At 41.3% G+C, this 12,810-nt stretch overlaps 1 protein-coding gene across 1 annotated transcript in view; it reads left to right on the top strand.

Annotated features, from left to right (window-relative positions):
* The window catches only part of SLCO5A1 (solute carrier organic anion transporter family member 5A1), a 142,625-nt gene that overhangs the window by 49,920 nt on the left and 79,895 nt on the right, over nt 1-12,810 (top strand). The window lies entirely within an intron of this gene.

Here is a 12,810-nt window from a genome sequence, read left to right as displayed (position 1 = left end):
TTGAATACAGGTTTCTCAAGAGGCAGGTCAGGTGGTCTGGTATTCCCGTCTCTTTCAGAATTTTCCACATTTTATTGTGATCCACACAGTCAAAGGCTTTGGCATAGTCAATAAAGCAGAAATAGATGTTTTTCTGGAACTCTCTTGCTTTTTCCATGATCCAGCGGATGTTCGCAATTTGATCTCTGGTTCCTCTGCCTTTTCTAAAACCAGCTTGAACATCAGGAAGTTCACGGTTCACTTATTGCTGAAGCCTGGCTTGGAGAATTTTGAGCATTACTTTACTAACATGTGAGATGAATGCAATTGTGCGGTAGTTTGAGCATTCTTTGGCATTGCCTTTCTTTGGGATTGGAATGAAAACTGACCTTTTCCAGTCCTGTGGCCACTGCTGAGTTTTCCAAATTTGCTGGCATATTTGAGGCACTTAACAAGTGTTAATTTTTTTCCATTTTTTCTCCCCTTAAGTCTTCTTTTGGTTTTTATTGGGACCACTTCATTGTGCTTATGTCTTATGCTGCCAGTTATCTTTTCTCGTGCATTTTGCTCCTGACAAGAAGAGTTCTCCACAGTTTTTTTTTTCAAGAAGGGGCATGATTCTTTTTATCATTCGTGTTTAACACCAGATATTTCATACAATATAACGTCAACAAGTAACTACCAATTGATTAATGATTAAGGAATAAGGTGTTTTGGGGTAATTGACTATGCTGATGATCTGATAACCAGATATGATCATTCCATACTTGAACACTTTGGAAATAATAAAATGCACTTAACACTAAAGTGATACTGAATATAACATCATCATCCTTTGGTAGCTCTGAAGATACTTTAAAATCTTGTATTGCTCAGAATTGTAATTTTAACTATGAAGTTGGATATAATTATATAAGTACTAATAGTGATAATTTTACTGCTGACATTGACTGAACACTTAGTGTTTAGAGTTTTGTGTCATTGTCTCATTTATCCCCTCAGGAACTCTTGGAATTAGAGAAGTCATGATTCCCTATTTATACATGAAGAAACTCGTCTAAAGATTAAGTATCTTTTCTAAGATCACAGAGTCGGCCTGTGATAGAGACCTACACAGACAACTGATTCTGAAGTTGATGGTCTTACAAACCACTTGAATGTTGAATCATAATTGTCTTCTTATATCAGCACTGAACATTGCTTTTTATTTTAACACAAAATGCCTGATGTTAGATTGGTCATTTCCCATATTTCTTTCTCATAAAAGTACATTGTAAACCAACATCCCAATGAAAATTTATTGCTGTAAGTTATAGTGTTGTATGAGGAAGAAACACAAAAAGCTTAGGCATAGTAACTTAGTAAAAGTATTGATTGATAAATTATCTTCTTTATTGTTAGATAACAAAGAGTCAAGGATTATCTTTTAATTGGGATGAATTTATTCTATCCCTTCATTAATGAGGTGGTTACAAAGTAAATACATAAAATTAGGATAATAATAGCATTTAATTTATAAGGTTGCTGTGAAGATGAAGTGAGAAGATACCTACAAAGGGTTTAGCGCACTATCTTACATATAATAAATGCCCAGTGTTATCTTTTGGTAATAGTTCTCTTGTCAGTGGCTGTAGACTTTGACTATAAACCTTTCTCTAAATATAAGAATAAGCTTTATAGCAAGTCCTAGTGTAAGCAGTCTTACTGTGATAGAACCAATACTTGTGGATTGATGTGGGTGGGTGGTAACATTAAAGATGTCGTAAAAAGTTTATTTCAGATGAATGTCTATAAAATTCAATGGATGGCCCTGATGATGCCTATGAGGGTGGGGACCTTTGTACACGAGGTGATTTCACTTATGTCTAAGCGTTTCTCTGGACTTGGATCCTTCCTGGGAGAATCATGTTTCTTCGAGTGCCTGGACAGCGAACAGGCGTTGTGTCATACCTATGGCTGTTTACCTGGAAGGTGTTTTTTGGCAGTGACTTACCCATCCCTGGGAGGTAAATTTAATCTGCTCTTGACAGCTGGTGTGCTCTTCTGAGTCTGTACTGTAATTACCCAAGTAAATGTCATACCACATATTTGGAAGGTATTTTTCAGATAATGTAGGTTTCTCTGCCATCCTTATGGCAGCCGATTAGGAATGAAACTAGAGATGGAAATCTAAATAGTGAGTTTCTTTTTCCTCTAGACAGCTTCTAAAACTCCTGCTACTAACAGTTCCAAAAATATTTTGAGATTTTCAGCTCTAGTGGGATTAATTTGTTCAATAGTAGAAAATTATATTCTCCCCCTCTTTTTTTTTGGTTGAACAGGTGCAGCTTGTAGGATCTTAGCTCCCCGACCATGGATTGAACCCACACCCTTGGTAGTGAAAGTGCAGAGTCCTAACCAGTGGGCCACTAGGGAATTCTCCTATATACTTCTTATAATTAAACTCTTGTTGCTTTTTTGTATTTTGGAGACATGTCCATAAACAGAGAGAAGATAGGCTTTGGTTTCAGATGGAGCCAAGTTCTAATTTTGACTCTAGCACTTATTAACTGCTGATCTTAACTGCTTGAGGACTCAGCTGCCTCTTCTGTAAATTGGGCATGAATATCATTTTTTTTCCCCCCACAAAGTTGTTAGTGTTGAGTAGATGGAAGATGGAAAGTGCTTAGTGTAGTTTCTGGAAGATAGTTATTCTGTTTTCATAGTTCAACTAAAATATTCCTTGGGGTTTATGCTCTTAGAAATTGAATCTTTGAGAAATTGCCAATTCTGGAAAGATGGATTTTACAAATGAAATGGGTCTTTGTTGCTGTGCACGGGCTTTCTCTAGTTACGGCAAGCTGCGGCTACTCTCTCGTTGTGGTGTGCGGGCTTCTCATTGTGGTGGCTACTTCTGTTGTGGAGCACAGCTAGTGTGCTTGGGCTTCAGTAGTTGTAGCACGTGGCTCAGTAGTTGTGGTGCATGGGCCCAGTTGCTCCATGGCATGTGGGATCTTCCCAGACCAGGGATTGAACTGGTGCCCTTGCGTTGCAGGGTGGATTCTTAACCACTGGACCACCAGGAAAGCCCCAAGGAAGCATTTTTAAAGGAAAGGTGAGGGAGGGATATGGCAGGATATGTGATCGACTTGAGCACAATTGTGTAGTTAATGGTCAGGTAACAGGGTGGTATCTCGTGGATTAACAGGATCAATCCTCAGGCCCCAGTAGGTCTGGGGGCTGAGTGCTCACAGTCATCAAGTAGTTAACTTCTTCCATTTGGTGGGAGTATTAGCATCTGTAAAACAACAGTTTTCCTGGCCCAACTGCTATTTTTGTCATTACAAGTTCACATCCATTTAATTCTTGAGCCAGACTTTGGAGGCCTGGGAGACTATAGCTTTTTTTTTTTTTTTTTTAAAAGAGAAAGGTCATCAGAGGGTGTGGTGGTGGTGGGAAGGGGTGTCTGTCCTGGGAAGGCCTTAAAGGTTACTCATCAGTTCCTTTTAGGTCTTCTTTAATTTTAGCAATGTTTTAAAATTTTCAGTGTACAGATATTGCACATATTTTATTGAATTTATTTCTAAGTAGTTTTTGATTCTGCTGTAAATGGTGTTACTTTCTGATGGTATGGAAAAACCCAGATGAACCTTTTGGCCAACCTAGTACTTTGAAAAATATTTCTAAAGGAAGATAGTGAATTTCAACTAGCTACTATGATCATGAGGAAAAAATACTTGGGGTCTACATAAAGCCCTTTCCCTCATCTTCTCATCTGTGACCTAAGATGTTCTCTGGATGTCTTAGCACAGTGATAGACTCTCCCCTAACGGCTGTGGCAGCTGTTCTTTTGCTCTCAGGCCTGTGTCAAAATAACTGAATCACTTAAAAGAAAAAAAAAAAAACAACCACTGCTCAAAATAACCGAGATCAAAAGTTTCTTATCTGTCTGTGCTTGTGAGTGGAAGCATGAGTGAGGGGATATTTTCCTTTGACCTGATGCTCTGGTGCTACAAAGTACCTTGGCTAATTTTCAAGAAACTGCAAGTTGAATGTCAGTTGGTGTCACTCTGCCGTATGGCAGTATAGTGTGGCTTGATTTTCATGTCCTCTTGTTGTATGTAGTGTTGACTTTAAAAAATATTCCAAACCTAAAAGTTGAGAGTTATATTTTATTCTGTGGGAATTTTTAGGGCTCCAAGCCTGGGAGACAGTATCTCAAGAGACCTGGAGAGAACTGCTTTGGGGAGGCTGGAGGACAGGGGTGGAAGGGGAAGGAAACAGGTTATATAGAAATTGGCAACAAAGGGCAGGTAGTCTGAACATCACAAGTATCTTTGTGAATTAAAGAAAACCAGATATCCCAAGTTAAGGAATTTAGCACTTTTCTATGTATGGAAAGATGCAAGAGTCTGGACTCTCTGAAATCATTCCTTTCATATGGATCTCAGCTACAAGGTTGGTATCCTTTGTTTCTCACATCCTGAGCTCCCTTGGGGCTCACTGTTTGGAGTGGCTGCAGCCTGATGGCTGTAGGATCACAGGTATTCTCCTTCCCGAGTGCCCTGTGTTGTTCAGTTGCTAAGTCGTGTCCTACTCTTTGCGACCCCATGAACTGTGACACGCCAGGTTTCCTTGTCCTTCACTATCTCTCAGAGTTTACTCAGACTCATGTCCTTTGAGTTGATGATGCCATCAACCACTCATCCTCTGTCACCCTCTTCTCCTGCCCTCAGTACTTCCCAGCATCAGGGTCTTTTCCAATGAGTTGGCTCTTCTCAGGTGTTCCACTCACATTGGAGGGGTGGAATCGCTGATGACTGTGACATCCTTGTTTATATTGTTATGGCAGGAAATACTTCATGTTTTAGTAGTAACTGTGCCACCAAACATATTCAAGAGGTCCACTTCCTGTCATTATGTCCCAAATGAGTTTGGTGGTCATTGGAGGACCTTCGGCAGGTGTGCAAAATGCTCTGTGTGGGCGCATTCTGGGTGCAACCCCAGGTCCTGAGACTGAGCCTAGGTGTTACATGTAACCTAAACCCTTATCAGCATCAATTGCCAGCATCTTATAGAGTTTTGACTGGGCCCCTTGCTTTTCCAGGTCCAGTGAGTCTCATGGTGAGGATTTCTGGAGTATTTTCTTGGGATTTAGGGTATAGGGGAGCAAAACTTACCACTTCAAACATCTCTTTGGCCTGTGGATTGTTTTGAGCTGAAAATAATCAAGGCCCAAAATACTCAGGAAGAACATTTGACCTTCCCCTAACTGCCTAAAGAATGTGGATATAGGACGTGTTCTAGGAGGGGAGCCATTGCCTCCTATAAATAAACTACAGTAGTAAGAAAATTTTCTTAAAGTATGAGAAATAAAAAGTAATAGAAATTAAAAAAAACTTTAAAGTTAATTAAAAATTAAAACCCTGATGAAAAATATTTTAAAGATAAAATGCATTAAAAAAAAAAGATCAAAAAGTAAAAGAGTTAATGATGTGAAAGAGATACTAGATTATAATAAAGGTTAAGTCTGCAGGAGAAACATTAAAAATTTGAAGATAAATGGGATTAAAAATAGAAGCTAATGGACTTTTACATAAAAAGCATAAGTGATTACAGAATAGGGTAAAAGTAATTTAAGGAGATCAAAATGGAGGATCTGAAGATAACAAAGCTGGTGAACAGATAAGTGAAGGAAAGATGGCCAGAAGCAGACGAGGTGACGGTCCTTAAGTTATTGCTGGTCAGCTTTCCCCAAGAGTGGTGGTGCTGGTGGTTTAGTTACTAAGTCATGTCAGACTCTTGCAATCCCATGGACTGTAGCCTGCCGGGCTCCTCTGTCCATGGAATTCCTCAAGAGTTGTCCCGGCCAAACCTGCTGTGATGTCCAAGGTCAAGGTGAAAGCTATTCCTTCCACTGAAGAGGAGGGGCTCTTTCCTATCAGGTACGACTTCGTAAGTCCCCAAAAGTACATGGCTCAGTTTGGTTTGGGATTGGGGTTATAATCCTCAGGCTATGACTGTCTGGTTTTGTGCAACACACACAGTAACAAAGTTCCAAATTGTTCATATGATCTTAGAGCTATAACCCCAGTCAGACTCTCGTGATAGGGAAACACTGGCATCTGCTGTTTTTAGAATTTAAAAGTATGTATTTATTTTTCTGTAGCATGTAGGATCTTCATTTATTGTAATGCAAAATTGTTATTTGCAGTATGCAAACTCTTAGTTGTGGCCTGAGGGAATCCAGTTCCCTGACCCAGGACTGAACCTGGGCCCCCTGCGTTTGGACTGTGGACTCCTAGCCACTGGACCACCAGAGAGGTCCTCGGAAGGGATTATTAAGTGAAGTATGTCATGGCCACATGGTGACACACCATTTAGCTGTAACAAACATTCTTGAGAAATATTTATTGACATGGGAAATATCCGAGATATTATGTGAAAAACATTATGGAACAATAGGTCTTATATAACTGCAGCTACTTAAAAAAATTTATACAGCTATGAATAATATAACACAATTGATACTATTCTGTGGATGGTAGCGATCGTGGAAGATTTTTAAAAAACAATTATTTTTTGTGCTCTTGAGGGCTTTCTCTGCAGTGAATCCATGCTATATTCTGAATCATTAGAAAAACCCTAAGAGTTATTGAAGAAGAAGAACAGCAGATAGAGATGTGTGCTTGGCGCTTCCCTGGTAGCTCAGCTGGTAAAGAATCCTCCTGCAATGGAAGAGACTCTGGTTTGATTTCTGGGTTGGGAAGATCCCCTGGAGAAGGGATATAGGCCACCCACTCCAGTATTCTTGGGTTTCCCTCGTGGCTCAGATAGTAAAGAATCCGCCGGCAATGTGGGAGACCTAGGTTTGATCCCTGGGTCAGGAAGATCACCTGGAGGAGAGCATGGCAATCCACTCAAGTATTCTTACCTGGAGAATCCCCCTGGACAGAGAAACCTGGCGGGCTATAGCCCATGGGGTCGCAAAGAGTCGGACATGACTGAGCAACTAAGCGCAACACAGCACAGACGTGTGCTCAGCTTCAGAAGTTGTTCTTTGCTGCCCTTCTTCTGCTGTTCTTTGCTGCTGAGGAAAGAAAGGTCTAGATATTCCCTCTTCCCACTCCCATCTGTCCAACAGTACATAGTTATTCCAGAAAAGCTCATTTTTTTTAAGGTACTATAAGGTTAAGTATGCCTTCTGTTAAATAATGTATTTGATATATACAAAATTAATATTTATTAGAGAATGAATAGGTCATCCTTCAGCACACAAAAATACAATGTAGTATTTCTTTAGTGTTTATTGTATGCCCTGGACTTCCCTTGTGGCTCAGCTGGTAAAGAATAGACTAGTTAATTCTGGGCTAGGTAATTCCTTGGACTAGTCCATGGGGTTGCAAAGAATCATACATGACTGAACGACTTTCACTTTCATTATATGCTGTGCGCTTTATGCACATAATCTTATTTCACACCTGTGCCCCCCACCTCCGCCACTGCCCTGAGGAAAGTGGAGGATAAATAAATAACTTTTGTTCTTGCACAGAAGCAGGGGGAGTAGAGGTCTAACCTGAAGCAGTTTAACTCCAGCATCGTGTTCCCAGCACTGGACTGACTTCAGTGCTTCCTGTGTGAATTATTTTGTGTTTTAGGTCTTAGAGAAGCTTTAGAAATGCGTAGTTCTTGCTGACTCCCTCGAGGAACCTCCAGCCTAGTTGGAAAGATTAAGAAGTGAAGCGTAGCAGTAATACACACCTGTTCCAGTGGCAGCACTATGTAATAGTTGATGTGACATCCAAGGACAGACATTTCTGGGGCTTCCAGAGGTCAGAGGGAAGGAGCCAGGCTTTGTTAGACAGGGACTGTAAGCACTTGAGGGCCAGAGAGCTATAGCTGAGCGTTCGTCGCTCAGTTATGTCCCATTCTCTGCGACCCCATGGACTGTAGCCTGCCAGGCTCCTCTGCTCATGGAATTATCCAGGCCAGAATACTGGAGTAGGTAGCCATTCCTTCCTCTAGGGATCAAACCCGGGTCTCCTGCATTGCAGGTGGATTCTTTACAGTCTGACCCACCAGAGAAGTCAAGCGATAAATATCATGTTCTGGAAAAAAGGACTAGGGAGTGTCCATGCAGCCGGCATCAGGGAAGCAGAGATTCTGGGGACAGATCAAGTCTGAGGGGGCGTTGCTGGAAGACATCAATGCACAACCGGGTAATATGAGATGAAGACAGAGTCAGGAGAGAAATAACATCCAAACTATAGGAGACAGGTTAGGGGTCAGGTGAGGACAGAACTGGTAGATGAGCAGTGAGGAGATAGTAAGAGAAGAGAGGAACAGTATCATGACTTCAGGTGGTTCAGTATCTAAGTCCATGACCAGTGAACAAGCGATGGGGAAACTCTATGCCTTGGTAAGAAAGGGAGGAAGCTGATCCAGACCAAGGAGAAGCCAGAGGCAAGGGATAGAGAACAAGGGACATAGTCATTCTTTAGCCATGATATTGTTCTAAAATATAGTGTTTTAATGGAAAATTTGAGGTTTAGTGAGGCCAATAGATTAGAAGACAAGAGTCGGACACGACTGAGTGACTTCACTTACTTACTTACTTACGATTGAGAAGAGAGTTTTCTACTCACAGTTACCAAGAAGAGGTGCGCATGGGACTTCCCTAGTGGTCCAGTGGCTAAGACTCTGCTCCCCCAAGGCAAAGGTCCTGAGTTCCATCCCTAGTTGGGGAACTAGATTCTGTCCTGAAACAAAGAGCTTGCATGCTGCAACTAAAGATTCATTGTGCCTCAACGAAGATCAAAGATCCTGATTGTCACAGCTAAGACCCAGTGCTGCTGCTGCTGCTGCTGCTAAGTCACTTCAGTTGTGTCCAACTCTGTGCGACCCCATAGATGGCAGCCCACCAGGCTCCCCTGTCCCTGGGATTCTCCAGGCAAGAATACTGGAGTGGGTTGCCATTTCCTTCTCCAATGCATGAAAGTGAAACGTGAAAGTGAAGTCGCTCAGTTGTGTCCAACTCTTAGCGACCCCATGGACTGCAGCCTACCAGGCTCCTCCATCCATGGGATTTTCCAGGCAAGAGTACTGGAGTGGGGTGCCATTGCCTTCTCCGAAGACCCAGTGCAGCCAAATAAACAAACATTTAAAGAGAGAAGGTGTGCACGTGATGCCATAGGAACCGCATGAGGAAGCACCTGGGTCAGTTACAGGGAGAGAGAGGGAGGGATTGTGAGCTAGAGCCTTGATTGTGGTTTCCCCATAGAAGAATGAGTTAGGCAAGGTAAGCAGGTGTAGGATTGACTAGTCTGAATAATTTCAGAGGGCTCTGGGGTGTGGGCGCTGTCTGTCCCTAGTTGTCTGGTATCTGAAGCAATTTTCCAGGTAAGTGATGATGGTGGCTTGGACCAGGGTGGAGGTAGGGAGCTGCATATTAGAACTGATTTGATGATAGAACCAGCAGGATTTATTAATATAGATTCCAGCGGTGAGACAGAGGCTAATGGTCCACGTACACAGTATTTTACTGAAAAGTACACTGGGGGTAGGGCTTCCCAGGTGGTGCTGTTGCTGCTGCTAAGTCACTTTAGTCATGTTCGACTCTGTTCGACCCCATAGACGGCAGCCCACCAGGCTCCTCTGTCCCTGGGATTCTCCAGGCAAGAATACTGGAGTGGGTTGCCATTTCCTTCTCCAATGCATGAAAGTGAAAAGGTGCTAGTGGTAAAGAATCCACCTGCCAATGCAGGAAACACAAGAGATGTGGGCTCAGACCCTGGGTTGGGAAGATCCACTGGAGGAGGAAATGGTAACCCACTCGAGTATTCTTGCCTGGAGAATCCCGTGGACAGAGGAGCCAGGTGGGGTATGGTCCATGGGCCTGTAAAGAGTCGAACACAACTGACTAACTGAGCACATCCTGGGGTTATGTGCTTCATACCTCTTACTGAGTGGCTAGAATGATTTATTTACTAAATGGGATCATGTCAGTAAGTTATATGTACATATTTACTTTTAGTGATATATATTTATAAATACATAAAAAGATATATCTATGTATACCATATAGTTATTTTAGAATATGTATCAATAGTAAAGCAGAATATAGTCATCGTTTTATGTGAAGTATATATATGTAATTCTGAGTTTTTTTTAAGTCTTTTTTCAATTTATAAAATAAGGGCATGTTTCATCATATACAAATTTTTATATAAAGTGTATGCACATTGCAATTTAATAAAATGGATCATAATTTGAATGCATTATAAGAGTTCTTTGATGGATCTCCATATTTACTTTTTTAATTCAATAGTAATTTATTTTCTTTAAAAATTTTTATTAGAATACAGTTGATTTACACTGTTGTTAGTTTCTACTGTACTGCAGAGTGAATCAGTTATACAATACATCTATCCCCTCATTTTTGGATTTCCTTCCCATTTGGGTCACCACAGAGCACTGAGTAGAGTTCCCTGTGCTGTACAGGAGGTTCTCCTTAGTTATCTGTTTATACATAGTATTGATGTGTATTTCTGTTAATGAGAGTGATTCCATTGGACTTAACATTGTTTGCTATATAATAAAAGTGAATTTTTCTGATTCTATAGGTGAATTTTAAAAATCTTGATCTACATTTCGCAAAGAATTAGGGTTTTTTGGTGAACATTATTTAATTGGTTTTCCATTCACTGCTGATCGAATGGTCCTGCCAGCACAGAGTCTGCACATGGCTTCTTGGCACTTCAAGATGCTGCACGCAAGTGCCCCAGGCATCAACAGTGTGGCAGAAATACCCTTTTCCCCGTCTGTGTTTGTAAGACAGTCTCTTTCACGGCAGAAGAACTATTTTGGGGAGATGATTCATGTCACATTTTGGCCTCATTACAGTTTTGAGTTGTAAATGGCGCTGATTTGCCTAGAGGTGTAAACATAAATCTTATCTTCATATGCTTATGGGGATACCTGAATCGGAAAAAGTACTTGCTATTCTTGAGTTCTGTTTTAGGCTATAAACAGAGAGGTTAACAAGATATTTATCAAAATTCTAATTTTATTTAATGAAAAGCATACTTCCAAAAGAATGCCAATTACTTTCCTCTGTGCCTCCCTTCTCCATTTCCAAACACAGATGGAGAAGTCTAAGAGCCTAATGTCTTATTGTTACAAGCAGATGATGCCGTAAAATACATAAACACTGTGCTTTTCTCTTTTGAAATGGTGAGAAAAGTGTGAGCAGGTGTTAAATTACCATCTGTAGTTATGAGTGACAGGAAGTATAAGATTATTCAATGCTTATTTAGGTGCAGCTGATAAAGTCAGGATTTTGATTAGTTCAAATTTGCTTTCTGGTAAATGGGTGCTATTTAAAGGATATGACATGGAGAAGGCAATGGCACCCCACTCCAGTACTCTTGCCTGGAAAATCCCATGGACGGAGGAGCCTGGAAGGCTGTAGTCCATGGGGTCACTAGGAGTCAGACACGACTGAGCAACTTCACTTTCACTTTTCACTTTCACACATTGGAGAAGGAAATGGCAACCCACTCCAGTGTTCTTGCCTGGAGGATCCCAGGGATGGGGGAGCCTGGTGGGCTGCCGTCTCTGGGGTCGCACAGAGTCGGACACGACTGAAGTGACCTAGCAGCAGCAACAAAGGATATGACAGAGCACTTATTTATTCTTTGGTGAAGATGCATGATAGCAACAGAAAGGAGAGGCATGTGTCACCGGAGTTTGTGATCATGCCTTATGCACAGGAGTAGCTCAAAGGTGTTTATTGATTTGTCCCCAAATAACTGAGTTTCAACAGGGTAAACACATGTTTGGAGTGTGGCTAGATTTTTCTGTGACTTTCAGGGAATTTCATATTCTACCTCAAAATTTGAAAACTGGCAATATATTATTTATTTATTTTTGAAAATTTATGTGTTGATGTATTGGCTGCAGGGAGAGGCGTGTGAAATCTTAGTTCTCCAACCAGGGATCAAACTCATACCACCTGCTTTGAGAATCTTAACCACTGGACTGCCAGGAAAGTCTGCAGCAATATATTATTTTTTAAAAATTTCAATAACAGCAGTGGGAACAATATAAAGACTTGACAATGTATTTGTTTTCGTTATTATTATTTCGCTATTAGCCCATTTTGGTGACCACATGTTTTTGGATGGAACGATGTTTCTGATCTACTGACAGTAACCTTTCTCCCCCTTTGATGCTGCTGCTGCTAAGTCGCTTCAGTCGTGTCCGACTCTGTGCGACACCATAGACGGCAGCCTACCAGGCTCCCCCGTCCCTGGGATTCTCCAGGCAAGAACACTGGAGCGGGTTGCCATTTCTTTCTCCAATGCTTGAAAGTGAAAAGTGAAAGTGAAGTCGCTCAGTTGTGTCTGACTTTTAGCAACCCCATGGACTGCAGCCTACCAGGCTCCTCCGTCCATGGGATTTTCCAGGCAAGAGTACTGGAGTGGGGTGCCATTGCCTTCTCTGCTCTCCCCCTTTAGGTGTGCTTTAAAATTTTTTCTAATTCAGCTGTGGGTTAGTGCTTTCTGACCCTCTCACTCATGCCATTTAAGGAGATTTATTAACCTTTAGGTAAGATTCCTCAGTTAACAATGAACCAAATGCATTGTGAAGTGTTCTTTGATTCTAAAGTGGTGACTTGAAAACATTAGTGGTTTGAGGGTGCTTGATTAAGCAGCTTTACCAGTTCAACAGAATCCAACTTCATGGCAAAATTGGTCTTCAGTTCCCTCAGGCCATTAGAATATTCTAGCTGGGATGAGTGACATTCCTTTTTTCCTTCTTTTCTTGAGACTACTCTGATAGCCTGTCTTG

This window comes from Budorcas taxicolor, chromosome 14 (assembly GCF_023091745.1).
Source record: "Budorcas taxicolor isolate Tak-1 chromosome 14, Takin1.1, whole genome shotgun sequence".
Classification (NCBI taxonomy): Eukaryota; Metazoa; Chordata; class Mammalia; order Artiodactyla; family Bovidae; genus Budorcas; species Budorcas taxicolor.
This window is presented reverse-complemented; position numbering and strand designations above follow the sequence as displayed.